General features: G+C 44.4%; 2 long non-coding RNA genes across 5 annotated transcripts in view; one reads left to right on the forward strand and one right to left on the reverse strand.

Moving 5' to 3' along the window:
- LOC131415226 (uncharacterized) overlaps nt 1–11,551 on the forward strand; it is a 40,396-nt gene that overhangs the window by 5,045 nt on the left and 23,800 nt on the right. Inside the window, exon 3 of one of the 4 annotated variants that reach the window (XR_009222371.1) lies at nt 5,293–5,450. The exons of 2 other annotated variants lie outside the window; for them this stretch is intronic. This is a non-coding gene — a long non-coding RNA (uncharacterized LOC131415226). Of the gene's footprint in view, nt 1–61; nt 1,228–5,292; nt 5,451–11,551 lie in introns of those variants that run through there. One more of the 4 variants, XR_009222370.1, reaches the window with a different exon arrangement.
- Nucleotides 1–11,551, reverse strand: part of LOC131415228 (uncharacterized) — a 48,797-nt gene that overhangs the window by 3,866 nt on the left and 33,380 nt on the right. The window lies entirely within an intron of this gene.

Raw genomic sequence — 11,551 nt, forward strand, 5'->3', positions numbered from 1 at the left:
TCTAGAACTATTCTTACACAGATCAAGAATTTCATCGACTGCCTTCTCTTTCCCTCTACAGACACTCAGATCAACTAGCTACCACCATAGGTTTCTGTGAGTCAAATGGATTCTCATTATTGCCTTGACTTCACTATCCATTACAGAAACCATAACCACCTTGTCTCTTGAGATTCAGTGCCTCTGCTTGGTCTCTGCTGCCCGAGGATCCAGGTGTCCTCACTGCATATCAAGATCCCAGGTCACTGGCAGCAGTTCCACTGTAATGTCTGCCCTAAAGAGGAGAGTGGCCACAGAGCTCTTCACGGACTCTGGGGCTGCCCTCATGAATTTATTTCCACAGTAGTAGTGCAAGTGTGTCCTCTGGACCCTGTTGGGGTGGGTAGGCATGTCTTACATGATAAATACACTCTAACGTTCCAATCACCTAAGCCTTGGATACCTTCTTCTATAGGAGACCAAGGAAGGTCAGCCTCACTTAGTGTATTCCCGGCAACCAACGACACTGCTGGAACTCTTTGTGCCCTCTCAAGACACAGCAAAGAGTAGAGAATCTCTGCTTAGTGGGCCCATATCAATAAATTAGACCGGATCCAACTTTATGTTCCTTCCGCCATTATCCAAACCCCTTAATAGCCATTTGCACACAGTTTTCCTAGATTTGTTTCTGTATACACTGGGGAAAGGATGCAGCTATTTTGGAACGTAGCACAACTCCTCATGGGTCATATTTTACACTTCAGTCTCTGGGACATGCTGGGAATTGAGGCTACTAGGTCTAGTAGCAAATGGGGCTGGTGGGTGTAGGTCCTCAGGAGAATCAGCAATACTTCCAAGGCAGCTTCCCGGGGGAGACCATTACCGAGTCCTTAGGAAAAGCAGAGTTCACCCCCTCACGCAGGGCTGGGAGGGCTTCTTCGTTGGCAAAGAAGACTGTACAATCTTATAATCATTTTTATTCCCATAGAGTCGGTAGTAATATCCAACGTTCATTTCTGGTTATAATAATTTTATCTATTTTCTTTTTTGCTGGTTAGTCTAGCTAAAAGTTTGCCAATTTTATTGCTTTTTTCCTAGAAAACACTTTTGATTTGACTGATTTTCCCTCTTGTTTTCCTGTTCTTTATTTCACCTCTGCTCATATTTATTATAAGCCTCTTTTTGCTGGTTTCAGGGTTGGTTTACTCTTCATTTTCTACTCTTCAAGGTGTAAAGTTAGGTTATGGTTTTGAGATCATTCTTCTTCTAATGTAGGCATTTACAACTATAAATTTTCCGGTGAGCGTTTCTTTTTCTGCATCCCATGAGTTTGGTAGGTTGTATTTTCATTTTCATTTTATTCAAGGTGTTTTCTAGTGTCCCTCATATTTTCAACTTTCATCCACTGGGTGTTAATGCTGTATTGTTTAATTTTTATGTATTTATGATTTTTTCCAGTTTTCTTCCTGTTCTTGATTTCTAATTTCACTCCACTGTGATTAGAAATTATATTTTATTTGATTTCAATGTTTTAAAAATTTGCTAAGACTTGTTTGGGGGCCTAAAATATGGTCTATCCTGGGGAATGTTCCATATGCACTTGAGAAGAATACATATTCTGCTGTTTTGGGTGGAAGGTTAAGTCTAATTGATTATGGTGTTGTTCAAGTTCTTTATTTCCTTAGTGATTTTCTGTCTGGTTGTAATATCCTTTTTTGAAAGTGGAGTATTGAAATCTCCATTATTGTTAGAGAACCGTCTATTTCTCCTTTCAATTCTGTCGATTTTGCTTCATATGTTTTGGGAGCTCTGCTGTTAGATATGTGTGTTTAAAATTGTGACATCGTCTTGATGGATTGTACCTTTTATCAATACATAATGCCATCATGAATGAGAGAGACCTGATCACTTCCCTTGAGGAACTCACAAGCAGTCCAGGGAAGAGACTGAGAGACTATCACAGCAGGAGCTGCGAGAGAGGCCTGTGCCACGTGCTGCAGCAGGACCTCATCTCCTTAGGTGTCCTGTGTCCCTGGAATGGCAAATGCACGTAGCACGTGCTCAGTAAGCACTGGCTGGATGCAAGTGAGGAGCACTGACTGTGATGGCAGCACTAGCTCTCATTCAGGGAAACTGAGATTTGTGCTAGTGGCAGAGCTCAGACCAGAACCCCGTGTTCCTGATCTTCTTCTCGTTCCCACTTGTCCGTGATGCCAGTAGTGATTTCAGTATTGAATTCATGGCTGAAAGACTCATTCATCATAGCCTTGTTCTTTTACTCATTCCAAGATCTTACCACGTTACAGGCACGTACTTGGTAATGGTGAGTAAAACTGGAGAAGGCCTCTTTCTTCATGGATCTGGGAGAACAGTGAGAGGTGCGAAGACAGTCATCAGATCACCACAAAGTGTCACATTACAAAAAACAATAACTGATATTTATGGGGAGTGTAGGACATGTCACATACTAGATTGACAGTGTTTGAATGCATAAACTCGTTTTGTCCTCAGAAGAATTTTGGATGTGGTAGGTATCACTCCCTATTTATATATACGGTAAAAGGAGCACAGAAAGGCAAAGTAGTTTGGCGGATGTCACACAACTAGAAATTGGTGCTGTGGGGATCCCAACACTCTGAGTCCCAGTTTCCTCAGTTTCTGAAAGCAGAATGACAAAGCTTAGTTGTGCGGATTAAGTTAAAAGAGGAAAACACACCTAGCAACACGACTGAGTTTACAATAGGTGCTCACTAATGATTACTGAATTTCAGTGGCTGTGGGACTCACGAGGTGGACAGGACTTCCCTCATCGTGTTGGTGGGTCCTCATAGCTCTTGCGCAAGCTTTGTGAGTGACTTTGAATGGTCAGACTTTGAACAGGTCCCAGGACATCACAGACCTTACGCTTGAAGTGTGAAGAATTTGGGTAAGCCCTGGGCCTCCCAGCCTGGCGTTCTGGCCTCCTCAGAATGGCCTAACCAGCCTCCAACACTCTTAAACTCAACACACCAGATGGATCACCCTCCTCAAACATGCCCAGGGCTTTCCTCCTCCCACACCTCTGCTCTTCTTGTCCCCCACATAGAATGCCTATCCACCCCATCTCTGCCTCCTCAGACAGGTGGATTTCCTAGGTGACTCCACCCTGTCAGAGAGAATCTGTGTGTCTTCCACGTGACCAAGGCCAGGTCACTTCTGATCCTTTCATCATCCCAATGGCAAAGGGAGAGAGAGCTCAGTGTATTCCTGCTTGCCCTACCAGATTGGAGGATGGGATCATAAATTACGTTCTATCCCATGCACTATAAGACATAGAAAGGAGGAAGCAATGGGAATCTTGTTGGGTTGAGGCCATACTTCTTCCAGAGAAAAATAGACCCACACAGTTAAAAGGCCCTGATGTAGATAATTTATCACCTTCTTCAGTAAAACAAAGTTCTGCCATGTAGTCAAACTAAGTGCTTCTTAACATGCAACTCCCTGAGGCTGCTCCTACCCATGAATGGTGGAAATCATTGGGCAAAGTTTGATCAACAGGACTCTTCACTAGTACTGATCTTTTTGCCGAGGGAGTGAAATAGACCTAAGACTTGATCACTCAGCCCAGCTGAGCTCAGCTCGTGGCCAGCCCCGAGTAGTCAGTGCTGTATGCCATCTGCATGGACAGTGGTTGTGCCGTCCTATCACACTGCAGGGGATAACTTCTGGGTAGTCTGCATCTTCTCTAGGGGGCAGACATCCTGGAGTGGCCTTGGAGCAGATGCTGGAGGACAGTATCAACTCTTGAACCATGTCTGCAGAATCTGGGTAAATTCACAGGAACCATGGCCTGGTTTTGATTTTCTGAGGATGACCAGTCTAGGGTTATGGATCAAAGTCTGCAGCAGGAGCCACCTCATCCTAGACCTAGCTGAGAGGCAGGAACCTAAGATAGAATCAGAGTAGATGGACCAGGGGAAGGGGCAGCTTGTCTCTGTTCTTCTCAGAGGCTGTTGGAAAAGCTTTCTGGGTGGTGTGCCATGTGAAAGGAGGAGCTGGACCAGGACTCCCGGGGACATGAAGATGGCTGGAGGGATCTGAGGTGTCCCACAGAGCTGGGTATCTACAGTGTTAGGAACAGAAATGAGCTGAGTCCCGATTGGCACTGAATGTCCACAGATAAGACATGGCTATGGGCTTCCAAGGAGAAGTCAGAGCAGAGGAATAGGGGTGGAAGGAGTGGGAGGAGACACTATAGAGCCTTGAGGGGGCAGGAGTTGGTGACCTAGAGAGCTTCTGGTGAGCAACAGGGCAGATTAGGCAAAACTGAGCCCCATCTTGGAGGGCAGCAGGCCTACAGCCTGGAATATGGAGAGAGACTCCAAGAAATGGGGGATGGAGGACTCAGCTAGCAGAGGTAGAGTTCATTTCCAGGAAAAAGAGAAGGGCCTATTTGGAAGGGCAAGGACACAAGGCTTCAGGGGTCCCATGGCCAGGCTGACAGGGGGCTAAGCCTCCTGATCTCCCAGGTAGAAGGGCTCCCAGGGCGTGGAGTGTGGAGAAAGGGGGCAGGGGAGGGGGAACCTGAAGCATCTCAGGGATACCAGGAAAGTCAGCGTACTTGTATCCTGGAGTTCAACCCCAGTGTGGATTCAAACAGCAGGCATTACCTGCTGACTGATTTAGGCTCCAGTATTTGACAGCCTGTGGCCTGCAATCAGGATGCGAGAAAAGCTGATGAGCATGGGTTGGTGTGATAATGGTCCACATAGAGCCCCCAAAATCCCGAAGGCAAGCCAAGCCAGGCAGTAGGTCACAGGCTGGCCCAGCATCAATTTGTTCCTAAATGGTGCCTGTGTCTTTGCTGAGAATCTAGAAAATGAGGTACAGAAAGCTGGAAGGGTTCTTAGAGATCACATTCTAGTCCATCCATCTTGTGAGGAATTTGAATCTCAAAGGGGCTGGGAGCTGCTGTGGCTAATAGAGAGAAGGCATCAGTCACATGACAAATGGATGACTGCATGAATAGACGTGGGCCCGAAGTAGAAAAACTACCTTTGCTGCACAGAAATGGCTGATTTTGAAGTATTTCAACTGAACAGACCATTTTTCTTTACTAAATAAGTTTCCAACTGACACCATTAAATCTAAGAGGCATTTTTTCTCAAAAATGTCTAAGCCACGCATCCATAAATTAAACTTCTAATTGTTCAGCTCGAATCCCGCTACCTCTCTCTGCCCTCCATTACACTTCAAAGGTCTGTCAAAAGTGCTGGTTACTTAGTAGACTTAAACTCCCTTCTAACCACTGGGTTGAATGTTTTTCCCACTCAGCTTTATAGCCTCCACGGGAAGGTAAGCTCTGAGCACAAGTGAAGAGTGTGAACTGTGAACTGCTGATACCTGACCTCCAGGCAGCTTCTACAAAGGTGCAAGACCAGCCCTCCCCAGACGTGTGGCCAGTTGGGATGGGCCACTTACCCACGTCTCCTCCCTCACAGCCATTCGTGGCTATGGCCACGACAAGGCATGGTGGCCTTGTCTAGGCGGGCAGTCAGCCACGTGCCCTCGAGGCAGCTGCTGAGCAGCCTGGAGAGGCAGGCGCCCAGGCCCAGCAGCACGCTGTAGAATGTGAAGTAGTTGCAGCTGTGGAACACTTTCCTGTGAAGGGGCAGCACCCTTTCTTATGAGAAGACGGCGAGGCAGGCCGGCTCAGGACCTCCCCAGACTAGTGCTCAAATCCTGACTGTCCCATATCCTAGCTGTGTGACCTCGTGCTCTAAGCAGGAGCTGATTGTCCCCACCTCACAGCACTGGTGTGAGGACCGACTCAGACACAGTGTAGAGGGTGCTAAGCAGGACAAATGTTAGCAGGGACTGTAACATATCCTGGGATCCTTGGGTTTTGAAGTTTCTTGTACAATAAGAAATCTCACGTGGTTACAGCTGGTTTTGTTGTTATCGTAAAGACTGTGGCTTTCCCACTGTGTGTTGTAACAGTGACCTGCCCCCAGCTGGAACTGCTCAAGTCCTCCAGAGGAAACTTCCCAAATGACCACCTGATCACATGGTATCCTGTTGCCTATGGGATAAAAGCCCAAATTTTATTCTTAGTTTATGGGTCCTCTTACAGAGGGGCCGATCTGGCCTTGTTGCTTTGTGCCCACTCCCTGCCCCTGATCATCTAAGGCCACTACATGGCCACCATATTAGATCCCCTCTCTTCTTCTAACATGCCCTGCCTTCCTGTCTTCATCTGCACAGTGGGGGCTGTCTCCTCATCTCTAACTGTAGCAATCCTACCATCCTACTGACCTCAGCCCAAATGTCCCATCTGCAGTTGAGTTACCTCCTGCCTCTCATCCACCACCCTGCCTCTCCTTCCTCATTATTTGTGTTTCTCCTATAATCTTTTCATACCCTCTGGAGTCTACATGTCTGTGTCTGTGGCTCCAGTGACTGTGAGCTTGTCACAGCACGTCCTATGGAGACATCTCTTTATCCTCATATTGCTTGCTCAATGAGTGAATAGCTTTGAATGAATGAATCAGAAAGGATTACCATCTGCCAAGTAGTATTGTTTCCTCTTTGAAGTAGCACAATTATTTGCAAGGTTCCTAGATGATGAGTGAGTTTATGCATGGTCACAATGCTCTAATGGGTGGGGCCAGGATTTGGAAGTCTGGCAGGCAGTCTGGCTCCAGAACCCACTCCTGAAGCTCTGTCCCACCCTCTCTCAGAGACCATAAATCACACCTAGGAACCTGCCAAGGATGAAGGGCCAGCACAGACAGACAGCTGAAGTGGAAACCCTACAATTCCACATTCCCTCCTTTGCCCCCAACTGTTAAAGAGAGCACAAGGCTTCTGCTTGTGAACTGTGTCCAGGTTTGGCTGCAGGAAAAGGCCCAATTAAAGTAATAAAATAAATCTCCAGAAACTGATCCTAAAGAAACAGGGATCTATGAATTGCCTGACAGAAAATTCAAAATAATTGCCTTAAAGAAGTTCAACATGCTACATCAGAACATAGAAAGACACAAATTAAATCAAGAAAATGATTCATGAACAAAATCAGAATATCCAACAAGAAATATAAAAATGACCTCAAAAAATTCTTGTGTTGAACAATATAATAACTGAGTTGGACAATTCACAAGTGTGGTTGGACACCAGAGTTCATCAAGCAGAAGAAATAATCAGTGAACTTGAAGATAAGTCATTTGAAATCCTTGAGTCACAGGAACAAAAAGAATAAAGAAAAATGAAGAAAGCATAAGGGATTTTTGCAACTTCATCAATCAGATCAATACACATATGGGAGTCCCAGAAAGAGAAAAGAGAGAGAAAGGGGAAGAGAGCTTCTTTGCAGAAATAATGGCTGAAATCTTCCCAAATCTGAAGAAGGAAATGAACATCCAAATTCAAGAAGCTTAAAAGGCCCCAGCTAAACACGTTATAGTCAAACTGACAAAGGTCCCAGACGAGAGAGAATCTTGAAAGCAGCATGAAAGGGGCCTATCAGATACAAGCGAAGACCTATAAAACTATCTGCAATTTCTCAGCAGGAGCATTACAGGCCTGCCAGAGGGGAGTGGGATGATATATTCAAAGTGCAGTCAGATTTTAAAAACCCTGCCAACCAAGCATACTATATCAAGCAGAACTGTCCTTCAAAAATGAAGGCTTGATAAAGACCTCCCCAGATAAACAAACCTGAGGAAGAACATCACCAACAGAACTGCCTTACGAGAATTGTAAAAGAGTCCTTCATCTTGAAACACAAGGACACTAGAAAGCGAAATGAAAACATGAAAATAGAAAGCTCTCTGGTAGGGTAAACATATAGACAAATACAGAATCCTGTGATAACGGTAACAAAAATCACTTAAAATTCTCGTATACCATTTAAAAGGTAAAAGCACAGAGGGTAACTATAACAATAAAACTATGTTAATAGATACAAAATATAAAAATATGTAATTTTGAAAGTGATAACATAAAGTGTGGGGTGGAAATGTAAGGGAGTAATGTTTTTGTATGCAATTGAAGTTAAGTTGTTATCCATTTAGAATAGATTGTTATCACTATAAGATGTTTTATGTAATCCTCACAGTAACCGAAAGGATCATACCTATGGGGATGACAGCAAGACAGTGGATAGGACGTTTCCTCCTCTTGTCTCCCCATAGGAACAATAATTTGGCAGCCATCTACGGACAAAAGTGCCTTTTTGGGAGCTTCGAGATCCAAGTAGGCAGCTGTGAAACACTGGTGGAGCCCAAGACCGGGGAGGGACTTTTCTTTGAGAAGGCAACCCCACAGCCAGGTCTCAGGCTTGCTGACCATATCCCTGGCTGCAGCCATGCTAAAAGCCTCGTTTCCTTGTTGAATTGGCTACAGCCCCATTTGGCTTTGGTCCTGCCATCAGCACCAACCACCAAGAGACCCAGAGGGAGTTACGCCTCTCTGTGTCTTAGGTAACAGGCCTGTCTGCCTTGGTCCTTGCTGTGGACCCTGCAGTGGCCTATGACTAAGCTACAGCTTCTCTCAGCCATGTTCCAGGAATAGACAAGTTTCTACAGAGACCCAGTGGGAGACACACACATCCATGTCCCCAGAGGATGGCCCACGGACATCATTCCAAAAGTGGATCTTGAATCAGCCCTGTAACCTGGCTCCCATCCATCCAAGCCACACTCCAGTAGCAGTTATGCCTGTCCAGGGACCTGCTGGGAGACACGCCCATCTGTGCCCCTGGAGGCAGGTCCACTAACCTAGGTCCAACCATGGGTTCTGAAGCAGTCCTGTAACGTGGCTCCAGCCCCTCTCAGCAGCAGTGAGGGAGCAGACATGCCCACCCAGGGACCTGGTAGGAGGCACCCCATCTGTGCCTTCTAAGGAGGACCTGCAGACCTCAATCTGGCTGCAGATCTGAAGGAGCCCTGTGACTTATTTAGAACACCTCTAAGCTGTGGCACTGGGCGAGTCCTGCCACCCAGGGATCCACCTAGTGTCCTGGTGGGGCCATCCCAGGAATCTGACAAGAGATTTACCATTTAACCATCCACACACCTGGAAACAGGTCCACCTTCTGCAGACTCAAATGTGAACCCTGAAGTGGACCTTTGTCCCAGCCAGCCCTATTGACCAAGGTCCTGGATGCAGTCCTATCCACTGAGGGGCCAGACAGGATTCAGCTTGCCCAAGCCCCTAGTAACAGGCCCACAAATCATGGACACCACTGTGGACCCAGCCACAACCACATGACCCATCTCCAGTAGGCTTGACTGTGACCTTGGAGGCAAACCCTTCAGACCATGGACCTGACAGGAGAAGGATTTTTACCAGTGGAACCCAGTCTGTAAGGCTTGAAGAAGTATTTGCTTCTTCACATGTACTAACAACAGTACAGAGCTACACAGATCATAAAGAATCAGGAAAACATGACACCATCAAAAGTAACAAAGTTCCAGTAACCTAACTCAAAGAAATGGAGATCTACAAACTGCCTGACAAAAAATTCAAAATAGTCATCTTAAAGAAGCTGAATAAGATGCAAGAGAACACAGACAGACAACTAAACAAATGCAGGAGAATAATGAATGAACAAAATGAGGTGATTAATAGAGAAATAGAAATCATAAACAAGAATCAAACAGAAATCCTAGTATAATGACAACACCAAAAATTCGAGAGAGCTTCAACAGCAGATTTTATCATGCAGAAGAAAAAATAAGCAAACTCAAAAACATCATTTGAAGTCATCCAGTTAGGAGATCAAAAAGAAAAAATAATGAAAAAGAGTGAAAAAGTGTATGAGATCTATGGGACACCACCATGGGAAGGAATACGCATACTAGGAAGTCCCAGTGGGAGAAGAGAGAGAGCGAGATGGGCAGAAAGCTTATTTAAAGAAATAATGATTGAAAAGTTCCTAAATCTTGCGAGGGATATAGATATTCAGGTTCTTGAAGCTCAAAGGACCCCACCAAGTTCAATATGATGAATATTACCCCAAGACACATTATAATCAAATTGTCATAAGTCAAAAACAAAAAGAATTTTGAAATCAGCAAGAGAGAAGTGACTCATCACATTTAAAGGGGTTGTAGTTTTCCCAGCAGAAACCTTGCAGGCCAGGAGGGAGTGGGATGACCTATCCCAAGTGCTGAAAGAAAAGCACTGCAAATCAAGAACACCTTATTCAGTAAAGCTGTCCTTCGGAAATGAAGATAAGATGAAGACATTCCCAGACCAATAAAAGCTGAGGGACTTCATCAATACGAGACCTGCCTTACAAGACATTCTCAAGGGAGTTCTTCAAGTTGAATGAAAAAACACTAAGTAACAACATGAAAGCATATGAAAGTATAAATCTAACTGGTAAAGGTAACATATAGTTAAATTGAGGATATTCCAACACTGTAATGATGGTGCATAACACTTTTAACTATGGTATGAATGTTAAAAGCAAAAATATTAAAATAACTATAGCTACAGTAATTTGTTAGTGGATACACAATATAATAATATGTAAAATCTGACATCAATAGCATAAAATGTGAATGAGGGGAGAAATAAAAGTGTACAGATTTGTATGCAATTAAAGTCAAGTTGTTATCACTTTAAGTTGGACTTCTATAGGTAGGAGATATTTTACATAAGCCTCATGGAAACCACAAAGAAAAATTCTCTAGTAGATACACAATAGATGAGAAAAGAATCAAATCATAGAACTACAAAAAAATCAACAAATCACAAGAGACAACAGCGAGAGGAAGAAAGAAACTACAAAACCACCAGAAAATCCAAAAAACAGCAACAGTGGAGCTGGCCTGGTGGCGTAGTGGTTAAGTTCGTGTACTCTGCTTCTGGTGGCCCGGGGTTAGCAGGTTCAGATCCTGGGCGTGGACCTACACACTGCTCATCAAGCCATGCTGTGGCAGACATCCCGCATAAAGTAGAGGAAGATGGCACGGATGTTAGCCCAGGGCCAATCTTCCTCAGTAAAAAAGAGGAGGATTGGCAGCAGATGTCAACTCAGGGCTGATCTTCACACACACACACACACACACACACACACACACACACACACACACAAAAGGGCAATAGTAAGTCCTAACCCGCCAATAACTACTTTAATGGTAAATGGATTAAATTCTCCAATCAAAGACACAGGATGGCTGAACAGATAAAATAAACAAGATATAACATTGTGCTACATATGAAAGACTGATTTTAGCTTTTAGGACATACATAGAGTAATAATAAAGGAATTGAACTAAATAACATGCAAATGGTAACCAAAAGAGAGCAGGAGTGGCTATACTTATGTCAGACAAAATAATCTTTCAGTCAAAATCTGTTCACCAGAGACAAGGAGGTCACTATATATTGATACAGGGGCAGTTCATCAAGAGGACATAAAAACTGTAAATATACTGCACTCAACATCGGAGCACCTGACTATATAAAGTAAAAATTAACAGAAATGAGAGGAGAAATCGAGAGTAATAAAATAGTAGGAGGGGACTTCATTCCCCCACTATCAACAATGGATAGATCATTGAGACAGAAAATCAATGAGGAC

The sequence above is a fragment of the Diceros bicornis genome, chromosome 16 (assembly GCF_020826845.1).
Source record: "Diceros bicornis minor isolate mBicDic1 chromosome 16, mDicBic1.mat.cur, whole genome shotgun sequence".
Classification (NCBI taxonomy): domain Eukaryota; kingdom Metazoa; phylum Chordata; class Mammalia; order Perissodactyla; family Rhinocerotidae; genus Diceros; species Diceros bicornis.